Consider the following 13,656-nt stretch of genomic DNA (forward strand, 5'->3'; position numbering starts at 1 on the left):
AAAAAATAATTGCACAAAGAAAGAAAAAAATGAATTAGTACCTCTGTGGTTTACTTTCTTGCTTGTGTGTGAGGAAATGAAAAATGATAACTTCATTAGATGATCTGAGTCCATTTCACCTCTAATATTCCGTATTTCTAAGTAACCCCTGACCTTGTTATTATAAGTACTCTGTTCTCTCTGACAATGACACTGATTAATAAACTGACCACTCCTTGCTGAGCTATGAGGGTGTATTCAAAGCTCTTTTGAATGAAAACATTAGAAATTTATTCTAATTAGCTTAAAGAAAGAGTGGATGAAGAGGAGAAAATGTATTGTCAGTATCTTATCCACAGGAAATCCAATAGCAGAAGGCAGTTGTATCTCACTAGTGACAGGAATGAGGAGCTCTTAAATGAGAAAATGAGACTGCCCTCTTTTAATTCTGAGCTACATGGTCCCCTTGGTCTGTATTTCTCCACATATGTGCTTCATTCTTTTCCTTGGGTACACAGATCGGCTTAGCATGCTCACAGCCAAATAAGTTATTTCAGCCAAGTTTTGTCACACTTACCAGTTTAAGTGCATTTACAGAGACTGAGTGAAATTGCTCTGTCCCAATTCCAAATTCAAGAAAAGAGTTTAGGATTGGTCTGATTTCAACTAGGCATCTGGAGAAATCAACTGAGACGGGGGGCAAGTCTCATTGTAAAAAATAACTGCCAGAGTGCAAATCTGTTCATAGAGCAGAGAGTTTTGTTAAAAGTCTATAAAGTGTGGATTGAGAACACACTCTAAACTGATTCTAGTACACATGGAAATGATAAGATTATTTCAAAAGGTGCAGACAATGGATTGCTAAAATTGATAATCTTCCAACCAGCAAATATAAAATTCACAAGGATAAAGAAAACTCAATGTGATGTATGATACTGGATTTCTATGAAAACAATAATCAATTTCCATGACATATTCTCTATTTGAACAATGAATTTTGTGTCCATATTTGTTCCATTCATCTACAGAAGAAATTCCTCCTATAAAAATGTATTCCAGGAGATTGGGGGGAAGATGGCAGCATAGGAGGACGCTGGGCTCACCGCGCGTCCTGCTGATCACTTAGATTCCATCTACACCTGCCTAAATAACCCAGAAAACCGCCAGAGGATTAGCAGAACGGAGTCTCCAGAGCCAAGCGCAGACGAGAGGCCCACAGAAGAGGGTAGGAAGGGCGGAGAGGCAGTGTCGCTGCATGGACTGGCGGGAGGGACCCGGACGGAGGGGCAGCCTGCCGGCCAAGCAGAGCCCCCCTGAGTCTGGCTTGCAAAAGCAGAGGGGCCAGACGGAGTGTGTTCCTATGGCAAGCGGGACTTAGCATCTGGGAGGTCATAAGTTAACAGCTCTGCCCAGAGAGCAGGAAGGCTGGAGGACAACGGGAGGGAGAGTTGCTGAGCCCCAGGATGACAGAGCTCAGTTTGGTGGGGAACAAAGGCGCTCGCCAGCGCCATCTCCCCCGCCCATCCCCCAGCCAAAATCCCAAAGGGAACCAGTTCCTGCCAGGGAACTTGCTTGCTCCTCTCAAATACCCAACACTGTGCTTCTGCGGAACCAACCCTCCAGCAGCGGGTCTGACTCCCTCTGGCTGCCACAGGGCCCCTCCTGAAGTGGATCACCTAAGGACAAGCGAGCTAAGCCTGCCCCTCCTGCCCCCGTGCACCTTGCCTACCCACCCCAGCTAATACGCCAGATCCCCAGCACCACAAGCCTTGCAGTGTGCAAGTAGCCCAGATGGCCATGCCACCCCACAGTGAATCCCGCCCCTAGGAGAGGGGAAGAGAAGGCACACACCAGTCTGACTGTGGCCCCAGCGATGGGCTGGGGGCAGACATCAGGTCTGACTGTGGCCCCGCACACCAACTCCAGTTATACACCACAGCACAGGGGAAGTACCCTACAGGACTGCACCACTCCAGGGACTATCCAAAATGACCAAATGGAAGAATTCCCTTCAAAAGAATCTCCAGGAAATAACAACAGCTAATGAGCTGATCAAAAAGGATTTAAATAATATAACAGAAAGTGAATTTAGAATAATAGTCATAAAATTAATGACTGGGCTTGAAAACAGTATACAGGACAGCAGAGAATCTCTTGCTACAGAGATCAAGGGACTAAGGAACAGTCAGGAGGAGCTGAAAAAATGCTTTAAACGACATGCAAAATAAAATGGAAACGACCATGCCTCAGATTGAAGAGGCAGAGGAGAGAATAGGTGAACTAGAAGATAAAATTATGGAAAAAGAGGAAGCTGAGAAAAAGAGAGATAAAAAAATCCAGGAGTATTAGGGGAAAATTGGAGAACTAAGTGATACACTAAAAAGAAATAATATATGCATAATTCCTCCAGAGGAAGAAGAGAGAGGGAAAGGTGCTGAAGGTGTACTTGAAGAAATAATAGCTGAGAACTTCCCTGAAATGGGGAAGGAAAAAGGCATTGAAATCCAAGAGGCACAGAGAACTCCCTTCAGACGTAACTTGAATCGATCTTCTGCACGACATATCATAGTGAAACTGGCAAAATACAAGGATAAAGAGAAAATTCTGAAAGCAGCAAGGGATAAATATGCCCTCACATATAAAGGGAGACCTATAAGACTCGTGACTGATCTCTCTTTTGAAACTTGGCAGGCCAGAAAGGATTGGCACGAGATCTTCAATGTGATGAACAGAAAAAAAAATATGCAGCCGAGAATCCTTTATCCAGCAAGTCTGTCATTTAGAATAGAAGGAGAGATAAAGGTCTTCCCAAACAAACAAAAACTGAAGGAATTCGTCACCACTAAACCAGCCCTACAAAAGATCCTAAGGAGAATCCTGTGAGACAAAGTACCAGAGACATTGCTACAAGCATAAAACATACAGACATCACAATGACTCTAAACCCGTATCTTTCTATAATAACACTGAATGTAAATGGACTAAATGCGCCAACCAAAAGACATAGGGTATCAGAATGGATAAAAAAACAAGACCCATCTATTTACTGTCTACAAGAGACTCATTTTAGACCTGAGGACACCTTTAGATTGAGAGTGAGGGGATGGAGAGGTATTTATCATGCTACTGGAAGCCAAAAGAAAGCTGGAGTAGCCATACTTATATCAGACAAACTAGACTTTAAATTAAAGGCTGTAAAAAGAGATGAAGAAGGGCATTATATACTAATTACAGGGTCTATCCATCAGGAAGAGCTAACAGTTATAAATGTCTATGCGCCGAATACGGGAGGCCCCAAATATATAAAACAATTACTCATAAACATAAGCATCCTTATTGATAAGAATGTGGTAATTGCAGGGGACTTTACCACTCCACTTACAGAAATGGATAGATCATCTAGACACACGGTCAATAAAGAAACAAGGGCCCTGAATGAGACATTGGATCAGATGGACTTGACAGATATATTTAGAACTCTGCATCCCAAAGCAACAGAATATACTTTCTTCTCAAGTGCACATGGAACATTCTCCAAGATAGATCATATACTGGGTCACAAAACAGCCCTTCATAAGTATACAAGAATTGAAATTATACCATGCATACTTTCAGACCACAATGCTATGAAGCTTGAGATCAACCACAGGAAAAAGTCTGGAAAACCTCCAAAAGCATGGAGGTAAAAGAACACCCTACTAAAGAATGAGTGGGTCAACCAGGCAATTAGAGAAGAAATTTAAAAATATATGGAAACAAAAGAAAATGAAAATACAACAATCCAAACGCTTTGGGATGCAGCGAAGGCAGTCCTGAGAGGAAAATACGTTGCAATCCAGGCCTATCTCAAGAAACAAGAAAAATCCCAAATACAAAATCTAACAGCACACCTAAAGGAATTAGAAGCAGAACAGCAAAGGCAGCCTAAACCCAGCAGAAGAAGAGAAATAATAAGGATCAGAGCAGAAATAAACAATATAGAATCTAAAAACACTGTAGAGCAGATCAACGAAACAAAGAGTTGTTTTTTTGAAAAAATAAACAAAATTGACAAAACTCTAGCCAGGCTTCTCAAAAAGAAAAGGGAGATGACCCAAATAGATAAAATCATGAATGAAAATGGAATTATTACAACCAATCCCTCAGAGATACAAGCAATTATCAAGGATACTATGAAAAATTATATGCCAACAAATTGGACAACCTGGAAGAAATGGACAAATTCCTAAATACCCACATGCTTCCAAAACTCATTCAGGAGGAAATAGAAAGCTTGAACAGACCCATAACCAGCGAAGAAATTGCATCGGTTATCAAAAATCTTCCAACAAATAAGAGTCCAGGACCAGATGGCTTCCCAGGGGAGTTCTACCAGACGTTTAAAGCAGAGATAATTCCTATCCTTCTCAAGCTATTCCAAGAAATAGAAAAGGAAGGAAAACTTCCAGACTCATTCTATGAAGCCAGTATTACTTTGATTCCTAAACCAGACAGAGACCCAGTAAAAAAAAGAGAACTACAGGCCAATATCCCTGATGAATATGGATGCAAAAAGTCTCAATAAGATACTAGCAAATCAAATTCAACAGCATATAAAAAGAATTATTCACCATGATCAAGTGGGATTCATTCCTGGGATGCAGGGCTGGTTCAACATTCGCAAATCAATCAACGTGATACATCACATTAATAAAAGAAAAGAATCATATGATCCTGTCAATTGATGCAGAAAAGGCCTTTGACAAAATCCAGCACCCTTTCTTAATAAAAACCCTTGAGAAAGTCGGGATAGAAGGAACATACTTAAACATCATAAAAGCCATTTATGAACAGCCCACAGCTAACATCATCCTCAACGGGGAAAAACTGAGAGCTTTCTCCCTGAGATCAGGAACACGACAGGAATGCCCACTCTCACCGCTGTTGTTTAACATAGTGTTGGAAGTTCTAGCATCAGCAAGCAGACAACAAAAGGAAATCAAAGACATCAAAATTGGCAAAGATTAAGTCAAGTTTTCACTTTTTGCAGATGACATGATATTATACATGAAAATCTGACAGACTCCACCAAAAGTCTGCTAGAACTGATACATGAATTCAGCAAAGTTGCAGGATACAAAATCAATGTACAGAAATCAGTTGCATTCTTATACACTAACAATGAAGCAACAGAAAGACAAATAAAGAAACTGATCCCATTCACAATTGCACCAAGAAGCATAAAATACCTAGGAATAAATCTAACCAAAGATGTAAAGGATCTGTATGCTGAAAACTATAGAAAGCTTATGAAGGAAATTGAAGAAGATATAAAGAAATGGAAAGACATTCCCTGCTCATGGATTGGAAAAATAAATATTGTCAAAATGTCAATACTACCCAAAGCTATCTACACATTCAATGCAATCCCAATCAAAATGGCACCAGCATTCTTCTTGAAGCTAGAACAAGCAATCATAAAATTCATATGGAACCACAAAAGGCCCCAAATAGCCAAAGTAATTTTGAAGAAGAAGACCAAAGCAGGAGGCATCACAATCCCAGACTTTAGCCTCTACTACAAAGCTGTCATCATCAAGACAGCATGGTATTGGCACAAAAACAGACACATAGACCAATGGAATAGAATAGAAACCCCAGAACTAGACCCACAAATGTATGGCCAACTAATCTTTGACAAAGCAGGAAAGAACATCCAATGGAAAAAAGACAGTCTCTTTAACAAATGATGCTGGGAGAACTGGACAGCAACATGCAGAAGGTTGAAACTAGACCACTTTCTCACACCATTCACAAAAATAAACTCAAAATGGATAAAGGACCTGAATGTGAGACAGGAAACCATCAAAACCCTAGAGGAGAAAGCAGGAAAAGACCTCTCTGACCTCAGCCGTAGCAATCTCTTACTCGACACATCCCCAAAGGCAAGGGAATTAAAAGCAAAAGTGAATTACTGGGACTTTATGAAGATAAAAAGCTTCTGCACAGCAAAGGAAATAGCCAACAAAACTAAAAGGCAACCAATGGAATGGGAAAAGATATTTGCAAATGACATATCGGACAAAGGGCTAGTATCCAAAATCTATAAAGAGCTCACCAAACTCCACACTCGAAAAACAAATACCCGGTGAAGAAATGGGCAGAAAACATGAATAGACACTTCTCTAAAGAAGACATCCGGATGGCCAACAGGCACATGAAAAGATGCTCAACGTCGCTCCTCATCAGGGAAATACAAATCAAAACCACACTCAGATATCACCTCACGCCAGTCAGAGTGGCCAAAATGAACAAATCAGGAGACTATAGATGCTGGAGAGGATGTGGAGAAATGGGAACCCTCTTCCACTGTTGGTGGGAATGCAAATTGGTGCAGCTACTCTGGAAAACAGTGTGGAGGTTCCTCACAAAATTAAAAATAGACCTACCCTATGACCCAGCAATAGCACTGCTAGGAATTTACCCAAGGGATACAGGAGTGCTGATGCATAGGGACACTTATTTTATAGCACAATGTTTATAGCAGCACTCTCAACAATAGCCAAATTATGGAAAGAGCCTAAATGTCCATCAACTGATGAATGGATAAAGAAATTGTGGTTTATATACACAATGGAGTACTACAGGGCAATGAGAAAGAACGAAATATGGCCCTTTGTAGCAACGTGGATGGAAATGGAAAATGTGATGCTAAGTGAAATAAGCCATACAAAGAAAGACAGATACCATATGTTTTCACTCTTATGTGGATCCTGAGAAACTTAACAGAAACCCATGGGGGAGGGGAAGGAAAAAAAAAAAGAGGTTAAAGTGGGAGAAAGCCAAAGCATAAGTGATTTTTAAAAACTGAGAACAAACTGAGGGTTGATGGGGGGTGGGAGGGGGGGAGGGTGGGTGATGGGTATTGAGGAGGGCACCTTTTGGGATGAGCACTGGGTGTTGTATGGAAACCAATTTGACAATAAATTTCATATATTGAAAAAAAAAGATTTATTCCAAGTAGTCATAGACGTGTGCAATACAAACTTGTAAAGCCTCAGTATCTCTGACTAATTAAATGTCTCTCTGATATAGCCAGTGGCAGGGGCACTCATGATGCTGTTAACGACCTGTGAAATCTAAGCAGCTCACAAGTTCTAAAAGCACAAATTAGGAGCTTGGAACCATAAAATAAAGACTCAGCTGTTCTTTTTAACATTTGGGTTTACTATAACCAAATTGAAATATAATAGTTATGAGCCAAATTCCTATATAAAAAACTCAAACTTAGTGTGAAATGAAATTTAACAAAGTAGATGTAATATGAATGTACTAAAACAAGTGGGGAGAATAGAAATGCTAATAGGCACTTAAGTGCATGCTCTTTAAAACATGAAAATGTAGAAAAAGTAAGGAATTCCTCAGAAAAAGTTAAAGTTATGTATCCAACTTACTATTACTGAATTCCATACATATCAAGAATTTGGATAGCTTTATGAGATTCTATTAGCATTAAATATCATATATATATGTATGTATGTATACACACACACACACATATATATACACACACACACATAGATTAAATTCAAGCAATTCTCTCCTTTCCTTTAGTAACCTGCTAATTACAGCTACTGATTCTTTTTCCTCAGTAAATAGAAGTCTCAACTGATATATCTATATCTATCAACTATATATTAGTAGCAAAGGGGAATGTGTGTGTGTAGATACATATATATGTATATATCTATATATACATATATATAGATACATGACATTTTTTGAAGATGACAGGGAAAACAAATACTTTAATAAAGAGGCTGGGCTAAATTCCCATTTTTGTTTACTGTATATAAAACATTTGGAAACTTTAGTTAGTGAGTTAGGAATACTATGGTTATAAAAATATATAAAGTATATGATAACCCCATGAGAAAGTAAAAGCTACTTGTGAAACATAGTATGATAAAATAAATTGTCTCACATATTCAAATCTCTCACTGCTATAGCATTCATCGGTATTCAAATCATGGACATACATGCAGTCTGAATTCTCTGAAACAGTATAATAGAGGAAGTATATGTAGACAAAGAAACTGAGTCAAAAGGGCTGAGTTGTCACTGGTTAAGGCTGGGGTCAGAATTTATAATCTCATGATTATCTTCTACATAAAACTGAAAACAATTTCCATTTGGATTTATAATATCTCTATTGCCTATTTTCTGAGATCTGACAATCCTATGAGAAGACACATAAAAAAATGAAAATGATAATCATTTTATGATGGCAGGCCACATCAGTGTTATTACATTCTTTATCATTACTACTTTAAGTGGCAGAGAAAATTAGTGTTTGTTTTATGAGAATGATCTTATTCTTCTTGAACTCAACAGCTTAATGTGAAGTGGAGTGTTAGAAAAATTTTCATTTTACTTCTAGTATTGTTCAGAAATAGAGAAGCTCCTGAAAACTGAATCAGTGTTGTTTGGCTGCAAATAATTTATATGTATTAATAAATTGAGTTTTGATGCTTACGTTACCGGCATTTTAAGAGATTATCTAACATTCACGCACATACACACACAGACAGGCAAAAGAAAGCGACACAGTAGCATCAAAGTCCACCTTCTCCTATATCCTACTTCCTGTTGCAAGATAGGACATTTTCATGGACTCTTCTTCTCCCTGGATATGGATGTGTTGAGTGTAACTGACACATCTTGTCTTTGCTATGTTCCTTTCAAATGGAATGGAATGTAAAATTAGACTCTTCCTATCTCCAAGAATGTCAATTAAAAGCTCAAATTCAGAGATGATTAATGGTATATGTCCCCACTTTCTAAAAGGAAACTTAGTCACATACTCAAAGGTCTCACTAAAAGGTAGCTAACTGGTCCAGTGATCATCAGCCTCAATAGCCTATATGAGAGAAGACTGGTTATTCAACAGGGGAGGAGCTTCTTTAAAAAGAATTTCGAAACCCATAACCAGTCTAATGTTTTTTTACTCTCTCTCTTAGTTATGAAGATAGAAGAAGACTGCATCTCCTATAATTCAAGCCAACTAAAAGGGTAGTCAAAAGAAGTGGTAATAGAGATTTTGATGGTTTATAAGAGGAGAAATATCTCACTGTCTACCTGAATGCTCGAAGAATGACAGAGATGTATAGGCCACACAGGTATTGGAATAGAGGATTCAGAGATATTCTTGGGAGAATTAACAAGAACCCTCTGACATTTGAGGGAGAATCATAGAGATTGGCACCTGGCTGATAAAGTCTGAAGGCAGAGGCTGACTTGAATATCCCTAAGTGGAAAGGAAATTAGAAAAAAGACCATTTGCATTCTGAGGTAGTAGGCAAAGGGTTGAATTTCCATACTCCAGCTCCGTGAAAGGCAACTGAATTTGGGTTGCTCAACAAAACTATCTTCTGGATAAGGTGATATTAGCAGGAGGAGGGAGATCACCACTGTATCAAAACTAAAGGAATATGACAAAGGTCAGTTGGAGAATACAATGGCTGTGTTAGAAAGTGGTTAAAAAGTCCAGAGGAATCTCCATTAATTGTCTTTGAAAGAATCATCTATATACTACTTAAAAGAGCCAGCATTTGAAAAAAAAATGTATGACTCAACCAAGAGAGAAATACACATTTAAAAAGGCTAAATTAATGGATCCTTATCTTGATGCTGAAATTTCTCCACACTGCTCAATATTGGAGGAGCTAAAATCAATAGATGAGGGTAAGGTCCTGGAGCTTGTAAGACTTGAGTGAAATAGATCATGTGTTCACTTTCCTACTGCTCTCAGAGAGAAAGCAATGAGGTATGAGAGCACTGGCCGGGATTCATGGAGGTGGGGTTGTGGAGAAAGAGGGAGGCTAACATTTTGAATTTAATGAGAGTTTCAAATTTAACATGAGATTTAGGTGGTACACTCTAATATGTGAAAATAAGACTGCTTTTAAAACTGCTTCATTCAATGGCTTCTGTACTCTCAAGGTCCAACCATCAGAGGTCCAACAATTTTTGGCTCAGCTGTATTTTCTTCTTTAGGAAGATGAAGTTTAGTAATAGTACTGTGGTCATTAGCACTGTTCACAAATTATTTTAGTTATCTACCTTCTCCACAATGCGCTTTGGCCAAAAACTGTATTACTGTAGCACAGTGACAGAAGGCTTAATGGACTTATTATCATTAATCATAGTTATTCTCCACTTCTTTAGTAATCAGAGATGAATATGTTGAGAAGATGTCCAGGAATGTCTGGGTCTCCAAGTCACTTGCCATGAATAGATTTAACAGTAAAACACATACCATTAGTATCTCCTAAAACCAACTTGGCTCATTTTGTCCTCTCAGATGTCAACATTAACTTTAATTTTCTTGAATTAATCTTTTTTATTGTTTTAAAAATTAATTAAAATATACTCTACCTCTTTTCTCTCATTTGTTATGTGACAAATTTCTGTTCCCTATATAATGAATCCTTCATCAATGATGACTCTGAAGCCATATATTCCATAATTAAAATTAACAAATAAAATTTCAGTATGGACATTTTTCTCATAAAGAACCTTTTTGCACTCAAAATTATTTTCATTCCTAATTTAAATAAAGTATTTCATAAATATAAAAATTTTAAAATAATATTTAATGAATAGAGTAGAAAAGAAGATATTACAATGGGTATGATATACAGGCTGCTAAAAAAAGACTGGAGTATAACAACTCTTATACATATGTTTTTTTCTAATATATTTGGATGTATATTCACATCTATATGCAGTTATATCATGTACGTGCACTGGTGGAAAAATATAATTAAAAACAAAATCTTCTACCAACTCAGAAAACTTCTCCACAAAGGCATAAAAGAAACCAATTTTGTTGCTGAATTAGAATTAAACCAGAATGTGATGTGCATCACAGGCAATCTGCTAAGAGATTGCCAAGACAGAGACAAATCTGACACTTTTATCCATGTAACCACATAGAACTCATTGCATGTATGTTCTCAAGATAATAAGAGAACTTGACAACACTGTCACACAGAGCTCATCCTAAATTCACTGAGGCAGTCACCTATGTTTAATTCGCTTACCTAAAAAAAGTAAAAATAAACTTCTCACATATTTATGACAGGAGGCAGTCTTAGAGCCAGGTGGCTTGCTGAAGTTAGGCTTCCATTCTCCCACGGAACCTGGTAATGGGGTGTCTCTGAAATGAAATTAAATGAAATGATTACATTTCAATGAGATGGTTCCCAGGCTCCTGAGAAAGGCATTCCTGAGTTGCAACACAGACACAATAAGTCTTATTTAGCTTTTAAGAGAAACTACATACATTTCCAGGACACAGGAAACGAAGTTACAAGTTATCTTAAGTAAGTACTCTAAGAAAAGGGAGAAAGAAAAGGGAGACATCTCTTCCCTTATTTCCAGCAAGGAGAATCAAGCTTCTCATTTTTAATTTATATTTGCCCTTAGAGTCTATCTGTAAGAACTTTCCTAGCCATTGCATTACAAGTAACAGCATTTCACCTTTTTTTTTTAATTTTAAGAAAAATAAAGAGTAATTTTATTCTTAAAATATTTTAAGGTTCCAGGCAAAATTAACTTTAATAAATTTATTTCACGGTAATCATTGAAATAGACTTTGCTTTCCCAAATTGTTGTTATGGTCTATTGTCAACAATGCTCATTAATATATAATTAAAAAATACCTCTCAGGGCACCTGGGTGGCTCAGTCAGTTAGGCATCCAACTCTTGATTTCAGCTCAGGTCATGATCTCACATTTCATGAGATGGAGCCCCACGTAGGGGCTCCGTACTGACAGTGCAGAGCCTGCTTGGAACTCTCTCTCTCCCTCTCTCTCTGCCCATCCCCTGCGCTTGTTCTCACTCTCTCAAAATAAATAATCTTAAAAAAAATACCTCTCTAAGCCGAGTATCAGAGTTTCTTATGGCGCAGGATGGCATTTTTATTTTTAGTTAAAATTTTTAAATATAAAAAAGGGAAATTTTATGTCGATGCATTTAATGTGCAAAATTTATGCAAAAATAATAAGTGCAAAAATAATAAGTGCAAAAACATAATAAGTGATTTTTTTTTTACAAAATTAACAGTGATGAAACCGGCACTTGGTAGGATAGAACATTACCAGAAGCTCCCCTCGTACCTGTTATTACTCACTATGCTTCATCAAAAGTAACTACTATCCTGAGCTCAGTAACCATAGGTTTCTTGTGCCAATTAATTTTTTGAAATGTATATAAATAGGATATAGGAAACTCACTCTCTTATATCTGGCTTCTTACACTTATAATCATGTTTGGGATTCTATCTATGCTGTGATGTGCAGAACGCAATGTTCATTGTCAGTGTTGAAAGGTAATTCACTGAATGAATCTTTCTGTTATCCTAACATTGATAGATATTTTGGTTATATTAACTTTAGGACTATAATGAATAACGCTAATACCAACATTTCTATATGCGCATTTCTGTTAGGTATATGCTGTAAGTTGAATTGCTAGGTAATAGGATATCAGCTCATTCACCTTTGGTTGATGGTGACAACTATTTTCTAATGTAATTATACCAATCTAACTTTCCTAAAACAGTGTATAATAGAATCAGTTTCTCTATATCTTAGGCAATAATTTTGTTTGTTCGTTTGTTTTTCATTTTATCTATTGTCTTACTCCATTTGGGCTACTAGAACAAAATACCACAGACTAGGTAACCTAAAAACAACAAAATGTTGCTGCTCACAATTCTAGAGACTGGGCAGACTGAGATCAGGCACCAGGATGATATGGTGAGGACCCTTTTCCTACTTCACTGACAGCACTCTTCTCATGGTGTCTCTACCTAGTAGAACCGGTAGAGAGCTTCATGGGGTATCTTTTATAAGTGTATAAATTCCATTTAATGAGATCTCCATTCCCAAGATCATGTCACCTCCCAAAGTCCCTACCTATTAAGATCACATTTGAAGGCTAGGGTTTCATCATATGAATTTGGGGTAGGTTATGGGAGGGACAACGTTCACAGAAAGCAGCCACTTTTTGCGTTGACAATGGTATTTCATCATAATTTTAACTTGCACTTCTCTAACAAAGGCACAAAAAGATAGAAGTAAAGATATAGATATCCTTTCGTGTACGTTTGCATGTGTATGTGTGTGTGTGTGTGAAGGATTTATTAATTTTTTTGTCTATTTTTTTCTTCTAGACTTAAATTATGAATGTAAGTTCCTTTTCAGGGGTACATATATTGCAATCATCTTCTCTAACTCAGAGACTTGCTTTTCACTCATAGCAGTGTCGTTTGATAAACCAAGTTATTAATATAGTACAATCTGCCAACTTTCTATATTTTCTGCCTTTAAGAGAAATTTTTTTACTATCCTAATTCATAAGGATATTCTCTCACATTTTACTCTAGAAGCTTTATTAGCTTCATGCTTCACATTTTGATGTGAAATTATTCTGGAATTTTTTTATTCTTTCAAATTTCCATATGGATATCTGACTGTGATTTATTGGAAGGATTATTCTCCCCAAGTGCACAGGAATACCTTTGTCATAATTCAAGATATTATATGTGTATGGGTCTTTCTTTTATAACTAGTCTGTTTCCTTGGTATACTTACTCACTATTACATGTTTACATAGTGTTAGTTACTGTA

The 13,656-nt window shown here is 37.4% G+C and overlaps 1 long non-coding RNA gene across 1 annotated transcript in view; it reads right to left on the reverse strand.

The window, feature by feature from the left end:
- LOC109502801 overlaps window positions 1–13,656 on the reverse strand; it is a 91,576-nt gene that overhangs the window by 19,747 nt on the left and 58,173 nt on the right. The window contains exon 3 of the long non-coding RNA XR_002743775.2: window positions 11,064–11,179. This is a non-coding gene — a long non-coding RNA (uncharacterized LOC109502801). The remainder of the gene's footprint in view (window positions 1–11,063; window positions 11,180–13,656) is intronic.

The sequence above is a fragment of the Felis catus genome, chromosome A1 (assembly GCF_018350175.1).
Source record: "Felis catus isolate Fca126 chromosome A1, F.catus_Fca126_mat1.0, whole genome shotgun sequence".
In the NCBI taxonomy this organism is placed as follows: Eukaryota; Metazoa; Chordata; class Mammalia; order Carnivora; family Felidae; genus Felis; species Felis catus.